The 12,220-nt window shown below is 45.1% G+C and overlaps 1 long non-coding RNA gene across 1 annotated transcript; it reads right to left on the reverse strand.

The window, feature by feature from the left end:
* Positions 1–4,899: 4,899 nt before the first annotated feature.
* Positions 4,900–11,815, reverse strand: LOC119088573. The gene is made up of 2 exons (XR_005092243.1): positions 11,733–11,815; positions 4,900–5,478 (listed from the first exon to the last, which is right to left on the reverse strand). It is a non-coding gene; the product is annotated as an uncharacterized LOC119088573 (long non-coding RNA).
* Between the last annotated feature and the right edge of the window lie 405 nt (positions 11,816–12,220).

Genomic DNA, 12,220 nt, shown 5'->3' on the forward strand with positions numbered 1-12,220 from the left:
CCCGGTGAAATTCTTAATAAGAGGTAGAGACAGAAGGATTGGAAGGCCAAGAACATGCTTGACTAAAAAGCAAGTTTGTAGCTGCCTTAGAGTACATAAGAGCCTGCCTCAAAAGAGAGAGAGAGAGGAGAGAGAGAGAGAGAGAGAGAGAGAGAGAGAGAGAGAGAGAGAGAGACTCCACAGGCTTCCATTTCACTTATTGCTTCTTCAATGCAGATGCAATATAAGGTACAGAGATCCACTTGTGATCATAAGAAAAACAAAAGTCGATAAATCAACCTTCCTGATGCTGTGTCCTTTTAATACAGTTTCTCATGTTGTGGAGACCCCCAACCACAAAATTATTCCATTGCTACTTCATAACTGTAATTTTTCTACTGTTATGAATCATAATGTAAATATCTGATATACAGGAGATCTGATATGAAAACCTAAAGAGGTCAAGACCCACATGTAAGGTAAGAACTTCTGAGTAGAAAGACAATCTTGTGCATACCTGAACTAATGTCATAAATCATGTTCTACTGCAGCCAAAGCAGTGCATACTGAAGCCTCTGCTTGCTCCATTGCATTATTTGTAGTTGACGACATCTCTAATCGATGCATGCCTCCTTCTGCATGCGCTGAAAACTGTCCCCAACCCTTTCTCTGCTCTCTGCTTCCCAGGCACCATGGCAGCCTCTGCCACAGGCTTTTGCTGACAGGGGAGTATGGCTCCATCACAGGCCCAGGGTCTGTGAAACCCGGGTCTCTGGACTGAGAGTTCTGAAACTGTGAACCAAGATAAACAAGCCCTCTCAGTTGGTTATGTCAGGTATCCTACTACGGTGATGAGAAAAGTCAGACAATATCCCAGGCTATAAAGTGAGATTGGGTATCAAAAGAAAGATAACCACCGACGGAAAGCAGAGGAAATGGACGTGGACTCTGCAGTTTTGGGTGCAGTTTCAAAGGCATGACCCCTATGACCTACTTCTTCCAGCTCAGCCTTTGATGTTTCTACCAACTCCCAAAGTAGCATCAATAGGCAGGGAACAAAGGTTCAACATAGGTGCCCAGGGAGGGCATTTTGTGTTCAAACCATAACACCTAAGATGGCCTCAGACTCATGGGCAAGACTCCAGCTCGACACCCAAGTTCTGAGAACTCTGGACAAGTGTCCCCACACCCAACCAGGCTTATCCTCTCCCATCACCAGCTTCTAAAATGACACGGGTCTCTTTCTTCACATGCCATTTCCTCTGCTATCTTCTTTGTGTCTCTCTGTACATGTGGAACCCTTCCAGTGGGGATTTGGAAGAAGAGGAAACAAATATGCACCTTTAACTGGTAATCCTTCAATTGTCTCCCTGTTGCTAGTCTGGGCTACCTAGTCCCCTTTTAAGTGTACAGAACGTTTGTCAAGTGCCCATTACCATGGTGCTCCTAGCCTTAAATGTTATTTTGTTGCAAAAGGGGAACAGCGCGGACTCCCCAGGACTTGAAAGAGATCATCTTTCCTTGGGATGGATGTGATCAAGGAAGGAAGAGCTCGTTGCCTCACCACTCACCATGTCCCTGGGGATTCCGTGGTGCAGAGGTCATCAAGGCTAACATGTGTGTACTGTAGTGTAATGAGTCTTGCTCTGTCCCACCAGCCAGCTCCCAAACGACGACACAGCAACTTTATTAATTGAATTAAATGAAAGCTTGGTCTTAGCTTAGGCTTGTTTCTAACTAGCCCTTATAACTTAAATTAACCCATTTCTATTCATCTACATCCTGCCATATGGCTCCTGGCTTTTACCTCTCCTCCGGCATGCCCTGCTTCCTCTGCGTCTGGCTGGTGACTCCCCCTTCCTCTTCCCTGCATCCTCTATCTTCCCAGTAGTCCCACAGATCTCTCCTGCTTAGCTATTGGCCATTCAGCTTTTTATTACACCATCACAGCAACACGTCTTCACAGTGTACAGATACCCCACAACAGTGTGGCTCTGTGTATCCTGCCTGTGAAAGGAGAATTAACAAGTGTTGTTTGAGGCTGGAGAGATGGCTCAATAGGACCTGAGTTCAGGACCCCAGCACCCATATAAAAGCCAGCCTTGGAGGCATGGATCTACGACCCCAGAACTAGGTAGAGAGCAGGGACCAGGACAGAGACGGATCCCAGGAACTTGCTGACCAGGCAGTTTAGACCAAAAAGGGTTCACTGAAAGACTCTGTCTCAAAAAATGAAATGAAGTTATTGAGGAAGACAGCCAGATGCCAACCTCTGGTCTCCCATGCTTCTATATAGGTACACACACAGAGAGACACAGACACAGACACAGACACAGACACAGACACACACACACACACACACACACACACACACACACACACACACACACAGCAGGGGCAATGGGTATCAGTGTGTCTTCTCCCTAGCTGGCAGGTAGCTGCCTTCTCAGTGTGCTCTCTAGGAAAGACCTAAAGCAAGGGTCCTTCCTCTCCTTATGAAAACACTAGTCTCAGCTGGGCAGTGGTGGCACGCACACCTTTAATTCCAGCACTCGGGAGGCAGAGGTAGGAAGATCTCCAAGGCCAGTCTGGGCTACAGAGTGGGTTCCAGGAAAGCAAAGCCACAGAGAAACCCTGTCTCAAAAAACCAAAGGAAGAAGAAGAAGAAGAAGAAGAAGAAGAAGAAGAAGAAGAAGAAGAAGAAGAAGAAAAAGAAGGAAAAGAAAGAAAGGAAGGAAAGAAGGAAAGGAAGGAAGGAAGAAGAAAGAAAGAAAGAAAAAGAAAGAAAGAAAGAAAGAAAGAAAGAAAGAAAGAAAGAAAGAAAGAAAGAAAGAAAGAAAGAAAGAAAGAGGAAGGGAGAAAAAACACTAGTCTCATCTCTCGTCATGGTCTCACCCTCATGACCTCATCATCTAAATCTACTTCCCGCAGTCTCACCTCCAAACACGTTCTACTGGAGTATATGGAACCTCATCATACGAATTATGGGGTTGGTTGGACACCAGCATTCAGTGGTAACAGCTAGAAGGGTCTATAGACAATAGACAATAGAAGGGACGGTCTGCCCTTCTAACTTCAGAGTTCACGGGGAGGTTGGCTGAGGCTCTTGTATTCATTCACAGATCCATTTCTCTCCTACTCATCCACCTTCCTTCTCAATCCTTCCAGGAGGGCTGATCCTCGGGGACCCTTTAACAAGTGTACCAGTTGCTAGATTCATCATAGTCTGTCCCCTGGAGAAGTCAGATCAGAAACGATGCCAGCCACCACCTTGCAGCTTAGAAGTTGCTTTTGACAGCTGCCTTCATTATCTTATTTAATCCTGTGAACAACACGGGAAGGCACTGCTATTTTTTGCTTTTAGGATAAGAAAACAGAATTTGAAGAGGATGTTTGCTCAGAGCCGTTCTGCTTGTTAGATGTAGTGACGTCATATTATGAAAGCATCTCTTGCATTCAGAGAGACTGGAACTTTTACTGAACCTCACAGTCAGAGTTAGTAACACCTTGAGGTCACAGGTCACTCTAGACTTAAGACCGCTAGCCCACTCTCTGCCTGTTCATTTAATCTGCCTTTAAGAGAACAATGCCAGAGAGAGAGAGAGAGAGAGAGAGAGAGAGAGAGAGAGAGATGCAACCATGTTACTTACCCAGGTTTTCCCAGGTAATCAACATTTAGAACCTAAGCTAATGCTTTTTGTGGGGTATCCACTAGAGAAGACTACTCAGACTCGGGTTTAAACCAATAGAAAGTCTTTATTAGCTGGCTGCTGACTACTCTGGATGTTCAGAATCCCAATGTAACTTTGAGCCTTTCTCAGGGTGAGCTTTTAAGCATAAAGACCACATCCTGCGGTGACATACTTCAGTTAGCAAGAACAGTTAGCCAGAAGTGAACTACAGAAGCCCCAAAGAAAGTACATTTAGAGACTTTCCCAGAACTCCAGACTTGGATGAATTAGGTTGCTGTCCTTGTTTGGCCAGGTGGTGCTGTCTCCATGCTGAGTTTTATGGCCTGAATGGTACTTCCATCATGGCCTCAGTTATGCTAAGGTCTGGGACCTCCTAGTTAGAATGCACAGCAGTACTCTGAAGTTACAGACTTTCAGTGCCCCGAGTACTTACCTATGAGTAACACATGTGTTTGTATGTTGTGATAATCATTTACTGAAAACAGAAAATTAAACAAAAGCAACCTTATAAAATTAATGTCCTCTAGCTGTGTGGTAGCATATCCCTTTAATCCGAGCACTTAAGAGGCAGAGACAGGCAGATCTCTGAGTTTGAGGCCACCCTGGTCCACAGAGCAAGTTCCAGGACAGCCAGGGCAGAGAAATTCTGCCTTGAAAAATAACAACAACAACAACAACAGCAATGTTGGATGTAACATATGGATACTGTTTGATGCTTGAAAGCAGTATATGGTTTGTTATCTGGGTCAGTTGGAGTCAATGACTTCATCCTTTGTAAAACTCTGCTCAAGATTCCTGTATTTCTTATTCCTTCCCCCAGCTGATGTTTTTGTGTTGTTCAATAAAAGAGAGGGCAAAGCTCTTTGTCAGAGACACACACGGACACAGAGAGACACAGACATAGGGACAGATTCACAAGACAGATTTCAGGCAGTCACAGGTTTAGACTCATACAACAGACAGAAAGGCACAACAGAAGACAGAGGCAGAAGCAGAGAATTCACAGCTGGGCTCACTCTTGCTTAATGACACCAAGGGAAAGTGCTTTTTCGTTTCTTTTCTTCTTTTTTTTTTCTTTTTTGGCTTTTCGAGACAGGGTTTCTCTGTGTAGCTTTGCGCCTTTCCTGGAACTCACTTGGTAGCCCAGGCTGGCCTCGAACTCACAGAGATCCGCCTGGCTCTGCCTCCCGAGTGCTGGGATTAAAGGCGTGCGCCACCACCGCCCAGCTTTTCTTTTCTTTTCTTAATGTAACACCAGAACATTGTTGATGGCTCTGCTAGAAAGAAGGCTGAGGTGGGATCTTGGTCTGGATTCTGAGTGTTAGGAGGTGGGGTTCTCTGAACAAAACAAAACAGAGACGCAAATAACACAGTAGGCTTGTGACAAAAACTCCAGGTCAGGGACTCTGGTCCCCGGAGTTTGGTCCGCTATGTATTCTCTAACGAAGGTACGCTGTCAGTTCCAAAAGCATACCCATTTAGATGTCAATATGCTCACGAGTTACACTCCAAGGCCGGCAGCACTCGAAACAATAAAAGAGACCAGTGGAATCTCAAAATGTTGGCTTCCCGAATGAGTTTTTAGGTTTTTCTCTGTGGGAGAGTAACCGGTGATGCTGCTGTAATTCTTTCCAAGCAATAGGGCACACAGGACACTGAGATGCCAATAGTCTCCTTAGCAACCATCCAAAATCGAGTTGCTTCTAAGATGAAATCCTGATCTCTATTCATGCAGCAGATCACATGGGGTCAGGTACTGTTTATCTCTCTGGCAGAAAGCACCAGGCACTGGGATTTTAATTGCATCCTTATGATCAGAAGGAAAAAAAAAAGAAGAAAAAAAAAAGGAGACAAACAGGAGAAATGAGAGCAATTACTAATGAGCACGAAGGGAACATAAAACATTTAGCTAGCTTCTTTGAAGCATGTACTTCTGTATTGTGTGCTTCAGAAGTCATCACACACACACACACACACACACACACACACACACACACACACACACACACCCTTTAGGGCTTCAGACGCCGGCTGCTCTTCATTAGAATTCGAAACTCACTAACCAAGCTCATTATGTGAACGTTGGTTTGGTTCAGGAGGACTTTTAAGCCGCACAGTCATTTGGCAATTACAGGTTTGCTGCCCTCAGCACCGCTTTTGAACAGTCTTGACTCAGAAAGACTGTAATACTGAGCAATCCTGGAAGCCAATGAAACCTAGGCTGTACATCAATGCTCGCCCTTTTCGCTAGAACATCGGTGCTGGGAGAGCAGGTGGTGCCTGGTCATGTAACCAACTGCTGAGTCCTCGACAGATGGGGGGGGGGGTCTAGATGATATTTTCTGAACATTATTTCGTTTATTAATTTGACAAATATTTATTGATCTGTTTGTGATATTTATTCGTGGCAGGCACTCATTAAGACAAAAGCACTGATACACAGTGGTGTATAGTTCATTAATAAAATTTCTCTACCAATAAATAGTCTGACTATATTGTTGAACCACATCTGTGTGCATTTATAAGATTACAGAGAATATTGTAGGCTAGCACCCACCCCTTCTCATATGCATGAAGAGCAACATTATTCTCAATGGTCAATAAAGGAACGATTTTATAAAATTGACAAAGTATCTTGTCTTACAAATCAATCTTTCCTCCAGCCTCTGAAAAGAGTTGTTTTGAAAATCTGCCCTCTGAGAGAAGAAACATTTTGACATTTTTAAGTAATAGCTTGGGCTGGGGCAATGGCTCAGTGGGTAAAGGTGCTTGCTCTGTGAGCAGGAAGACCTGAGTTTGAATCCTCAGCACCCATGTAAAATTAGAGCATGTCCACATACGCCTGTAACCCCAGCATTAGAGGTTAGGAGACAGAGAAAACTCTAGAGCTCCCTAGCCAGCTGGCCAGCCTAGCCAAAATGGCAAACTTCTGGTTCAGTGAGAGACCCTGTCTCAAGGGAATAAGGTGGAGGGCAATAGAGGAATACTCTTGATATCCTTTGCTGTGGTCTCCACATTCACATACACACTTATTGGCATGCACACCTGAACACTCATAGGCATATATCCCACATGTATTACAAACGCGCGCACGCGCGCGCGCGCGCGCGCGCACACACACACACACACACACACACACACACACACACTAATAATGAGAGCTTTAGCTTTCCTTTTACTGGTTGCTAAATGAAGCTCTCAGTAGAGACAGGCATCCAGAAATAACTAGCCTCACCGACAAAGAATGGGGTTGGTGGTGATGGTAATGCTCTTTCCCCTTCTGCCCTTTTCTTCTTCCTGCTTTCTCTCTTCCTGCCCAAGGGCCTATTAGTGGAACTTAAAAGATGAAAAGACTCTGGCTCCATGGCTGGTGGCAAATGGCAGTGAGTTTTGACTTAATCATCATAACTGGACCTCTGCCATTTTCCCCCCGCATGCCTCAAGGGTTCCTGTCAGAGGCATAACTGGGAAGACGCACAGTCAATGCTTGACAAGCTGCCATCAGAGCTCACTGTTTCTAAAATGGTGTGAAATTTCCCAGGGATTTGCGGAGCGGCTTTGAGAGTCGAGTCAGGGAGCCGCGGGATCATCATGGAGCAGATGTGCAGCAGGCTGTCAGTGCTGCCAGCAGTGGGTGTGTGATCATGTGGACGTTCTTCCACTCCAGTTTTAAGTAACCAGGCTCCTGCTTGTGAGATAATGTTTCCCCCACTCTCTCTGGCATCTCTCTTGCTGTGCAAAGTTGCAGGATGCCATAGCTGTGATCGTGGGAAAGTGGAGAAAACGTCAGTGGAAAGCAGTTCTACCGGTTGAAAAATCGGATTAAAAAAAAGCATAAACTGTTAAGAGTAGTGGAGAATTAAAAACTTGGTTTGTTTGCTTCCCTGCCCTACAAACAAATGGATGTCTCATCAAAATGAATCGGGCGAATGGATGTATGAATGAACTGTCCACTCTCTCCCAGGGAAAAAATGAACCTGAAGGATGAATGCCAGCCTGAAGCTTCACAGAAGTGGAGTTAGGAAAGAGACCACGGGCAGAGGATTCACCTGGGGGTGCCGCTTAGCTGCAGATTCTGACTCCAAAGCAAGGCTAGGCTCTAAATTGTACATTTGAGGCAAATCCTTGAGGTAACATGGTATTGTTAGTCCAAGAATTATGCTTTGGTTTGGTTTGTGCATTATTATTAATAATGGCATAGTTTGATAGCTATTATTGTTGTAATATGTATGTAATATTGTCATACTTTGATACTATTACCATGATCAAATGCAATTTGGGGAGCAAAAGGTTTCTTTGGCTTATATGTTCCAAGGACAGTCAATCATTGAGAGAAGTCACAGCAGGAACTCAAGCAGGAACAGCGGCAGGACCCAAGGAGAACACTGCTTAGTGTCTTGCTCCTGTTGACTTTTTAAATACACCTCAAGACCAACTGTCCAGGGTTGGCATTGCCCACAGTGGGCAGTGTCCTCCCACATCAATCATCAACTAAGAAACATACAATGGCCAATCTAAGGGAGGCAATTCTTCAGTCAAGGTTCTCTCTTCCCAGGTATGTCAAGTTGACAACCAAATTAAGCCATTGTAATCAGTATTGATTCATCATACAAAAGAATGGGTTTCATTATGACATTTGCATGCATGTATATAACATTCTTTGATCATATTTGCCCTCTCTGCCATTTCCTTCTCTGATCTCCCTTTCACCTCAGCTGGTTCTCTTCTTCCCAAATAGTCTTCCTCGTATGTTCACTTCCTCCTCCCCACCTCCTCCTCTTATTCTTCTTAAAAGATCTTGTTTTGTTTTCTTGAAACAAGATTTCCCTGTGTAGCCCTGACTGTCCTGAAACTCTCTCTGTAGACCAGGCTGGCCTCAAACTCACAAAGATCTGCCTATGTCTTCCTCCTAAGTGCTGGGATTAAAGGTACCACCACCACCACCACCACCCATAGATGTGTGTGTGTGTGTGTGTGTGTGTGTGTGTGTGTGTGTGTGTGTGTCTGTGTGTGTCTGTGTGTGTGTGTCTGTCTGTGTGTATCTGTGTGTGTCTGTGTGTATCTGTGTGTGTCTGTCTGTGTGTGTGTCTTCGTGTGGGTAAGTGCATGTGAGTACAGTGCACACAGTGGTCACTAGGGGGCGTCAGATGGTTGTGAGGATCTGAATTCCGGTCTTCTTAGAACACAACAAGCACTGTTTACCACTGAGTCAGCTCTCCAGCTGAGTTATGTGTCTTTAATATGAAAACCTATGAAGAGTTTGAAATGTCAGGGTTAGAATCTTGGAATTAAAGGTGTGGTCCCTGAAAAAAGGAGCCCATCAACACAGTTAGAGGGAATGAAAACCAGCGTGGAGTCTCCTCAAAAAATAAATAAAATAAAATCAAACAAACAAAAAAAACCCCACTAAAACTACCAGGTTTATCACTCATGTATACACCTGGGAGAATCTAAGTGGAGACACCTGCTAATTGTGTTTATCATGGCACTTTTCACAACAGCCAATTTCTAATATAGCCTATGTGCCTGACAATATGTATAGGAATAGAAAATGTGGCTTGTATAGACTATGGAGTTTTATTCAGCCATAAAGATGAACAAAAATTACATCTTTGTCAGGAAAATAGATAAAAGTGGAGGTCATCAGATAAACATTTTATATTTTCCCTCAAATATGTGTGGAGTCTTGATGTAAAATGAAGAGGGCCAGAGGGGTGGCTAAGTGGTTGAGAGCATGTACTGCTCTTGCAGAGAACCCAGGTTCAGATGCCAGCGCCACATAACAAGCTGGGTGTTTTGCACAAACAACCCTGTAACCCCAGCACTGAGGCAGATGGAGACAGGGGGAACATGGGGGATTATTGGCTTCTATCTTAGCTGAAAAAAAAAAAAAAAAAAAAAAGATCAAGGTTCAGGGAGAGACCCTGCCATAAAGGAATAAGTGGAGTGTGGTAGAGGACACCTGATACCCTTTTATGACCTCCACACAGGTGTATGCACCTACACACATGTGCACATCACCACACACAGACACACATTCTTTAGTATCATACATACTGAATGTCCCTATGGTAGTAGCTATTTTGTTTTATTATAGCAGGGATTATTGCATTACAACGATTTGAGGACTTTATACTAAATGATCTGACTTATTTAGCTATTAAAAGGCTTTGTTAAAAAAGGAGTCTTAATCAGTTTCCATTTATCAATATGTCATTTTTTTTCATGCTCAGCCAAACTTTGGCTGATTCAGGTCCCTCTGGCCAGACAGTCCTGGAGTGAGAACATTTATTTTCTTAGATGCAGCTGTTTCCAGGCAACAATTGTTCTAGTCCCAGGTTTCCAGGCAACAATCATTCCCATTCCAGGTTTCTAGGCAGCTCTGCCGGAAAGGGATCCTGGCAGTTTGGAGCCAAGGAATACCATAAAGTCACTATAAGCATAGTCCCTTACAGTCCTGCCCCAGGGAACGGTTTCCCCGATATAACAACTCTGCTTTGGCCGGGGAAGGATTTCCCCATGGAAGTGATTACAGTTCTTCTCCCCATCAAGCCAATATAGTTCTTCTCAGGTCCCCCAGAGTGTAACAACTCTGCTCGGCTAGGGAAGATTTCCCCAGGGAAAGTGTTACAGTTCCGCTTGCTCCCGTGCCAAAGTTGTTACTTCTCTGCACCACTCCAGAGAAAGAAAGTCCCACCTAAACCTCATTCAAGAGACTTGTTGGGAGGGAGGAATCCAGGAGGAGGATGGCTGCCTCTGCCAGGGTGGAAAAAGGCAGCGCCCAACTGGTACCGGGCTCATATAGGAGTGGGGTTTTTCCAGATGAAGATTTTCGGGGTGGGAACTGCTCAGATTTCAACCCCTGAGCTTGGACAAACTCAGAGATTGGCTGGATTTTGTGCTCAGGGATTGGGTGGTTTTCATGCTGAGTTGGTCAGGGACAGAATGTGTTTCTTTGGCTCTGGTTTCAGGGCAGGGTGTGCTTGTTTCATTCTCTGGTCCTTTCACCCTACACCCCATTACCCTTGTGAGGTGTTCTTAATGGCCTTTAACCCCAGGTCCAGAGGATCTGACACTCTTCTGGCCTCCACAGATCCCCGAATACACACACACACACACACACACACACACCACACCCAACACACTATACTTAGTGAAAATAGAAATACCTTAAAACAAAAATATTGAGTGAGAAAAGTTTAAGAAGCCATGTCTTAAAGGCCGGATAGCTCACACTTATAATCCCAGCGCTTGTCGGGGAGGGCTGAGGTGGGAGGATTGCCATGAATTCAAGGTCAGCCTGGGCCACATGGTTGGTTCCAGGTCAGTCTGGGCTACCTGTTCAGTTCCAGGTAAGCCTGGGCTACCTGTTCAGTTCCAGGTCAATCTGGGCTGCCTGGTCAGTTCCAGGTCAATCTTCTTTTCTCTTTCTTTCTTCCTTCCTTCCTTCCTTCCTTCCTTCCTTTCCTTTCCTTCCTTCCTTCCTTCCTTCCTTCCTTCCTTCCTTCCTTCTTTCTTTCTTTCTTTCTTTTTCTTTCTTTCTTTTCCTGGTTTTTGGTTTTTCCAGACAGGGTTTCTCTGTGTAGCCCTGGCCATTCTCGAACTCAATCTGTAAACCAGGCTGGCCTCAAACTCAGATCTGCCTGCCTCTGCCTCCTGAGTGCTGGGATCAAAGGTGTGCCCCACCACGCCCAGCTTTCCACTGTGTTTCTTAAACAAGTGCACTCCTAGTAAGAATGTGTCAGGCAGTGGGGGCGGGTAACATGGTGGTCGGCTTCTCCTGGGGTGTGCCTTGAGGAGAAACAGACCTTCCTCCTGCAGCTAAAGCTGCTAACAAGGCAGACCCCACCAAGAGAGTCCTCCAACTCCTTGATTTTCATCTGGTGATGGATGAGTTACAAGTTAGTACTGTCTGTCCTCTTGGAACAAGCCAATCACAGAGACAAACCTTTCCTCCTCAGAGCTGGCAAACACATAACCTCAAACTCTCAATCTTTCTATCGGTAGTCTGTTTATCCACCAAGAAAAAGTCCAAGATTAAACCACTTTACCAAGACACACCTGTCTTCCGAGCTGGCTTCTTCTTCCCACTGTAACAGCCAGAAGAAAATGACCTGAGAGAGAAATCTGGTAGAAAGCCACCCTTCTGTGACCAATGCACGGAAGTCACATGACATCACTTTCACTACATTCTGTTTGAAGTGAATCGCTAGGCCTGCTTCCCATCCAGGCAGAGGGCACCTGGCTTCATATTTTGAAGAAAGGGCTTGAGACATCTTTTAAAACTACCTGAGGGCCTGCAGATGTAACTCAGTCGGCAGAGGGCTTACCTAGCACGCAGCAAGCCCTGACTTAGCCCTCCAGCACCACATGAAGCAGACTCACGAAGCGGAGGCAGGGGAATCAGGGGAGTTCAAGGTCACCCTCAGCTACGTATTGAGTTGGAGGCCAGCCTGGGCTACTCTCAAAAAATAAAAATTTCATGATCATCGAGCCACCCAGAACCTCTGGAGTCGCCTGGAAAAGACATGATAACTGGAGGGTCTATG

The sequence above is a fragment of the Peromyscus leucopus genome, chromosome 9, assembly GCF_004664715.2.
Source record: "Peromyscus leucopus breed LL Stock chromosome 9, UCI_PerLeu_2.1, whole genome shotgun sequence".
Lineage (NCBI taxonomy): Eukaryota > Metazoa > Chordata > Mammalia > Rodentia > Cricetidae > Peromyscus > Peromyscus leucopus.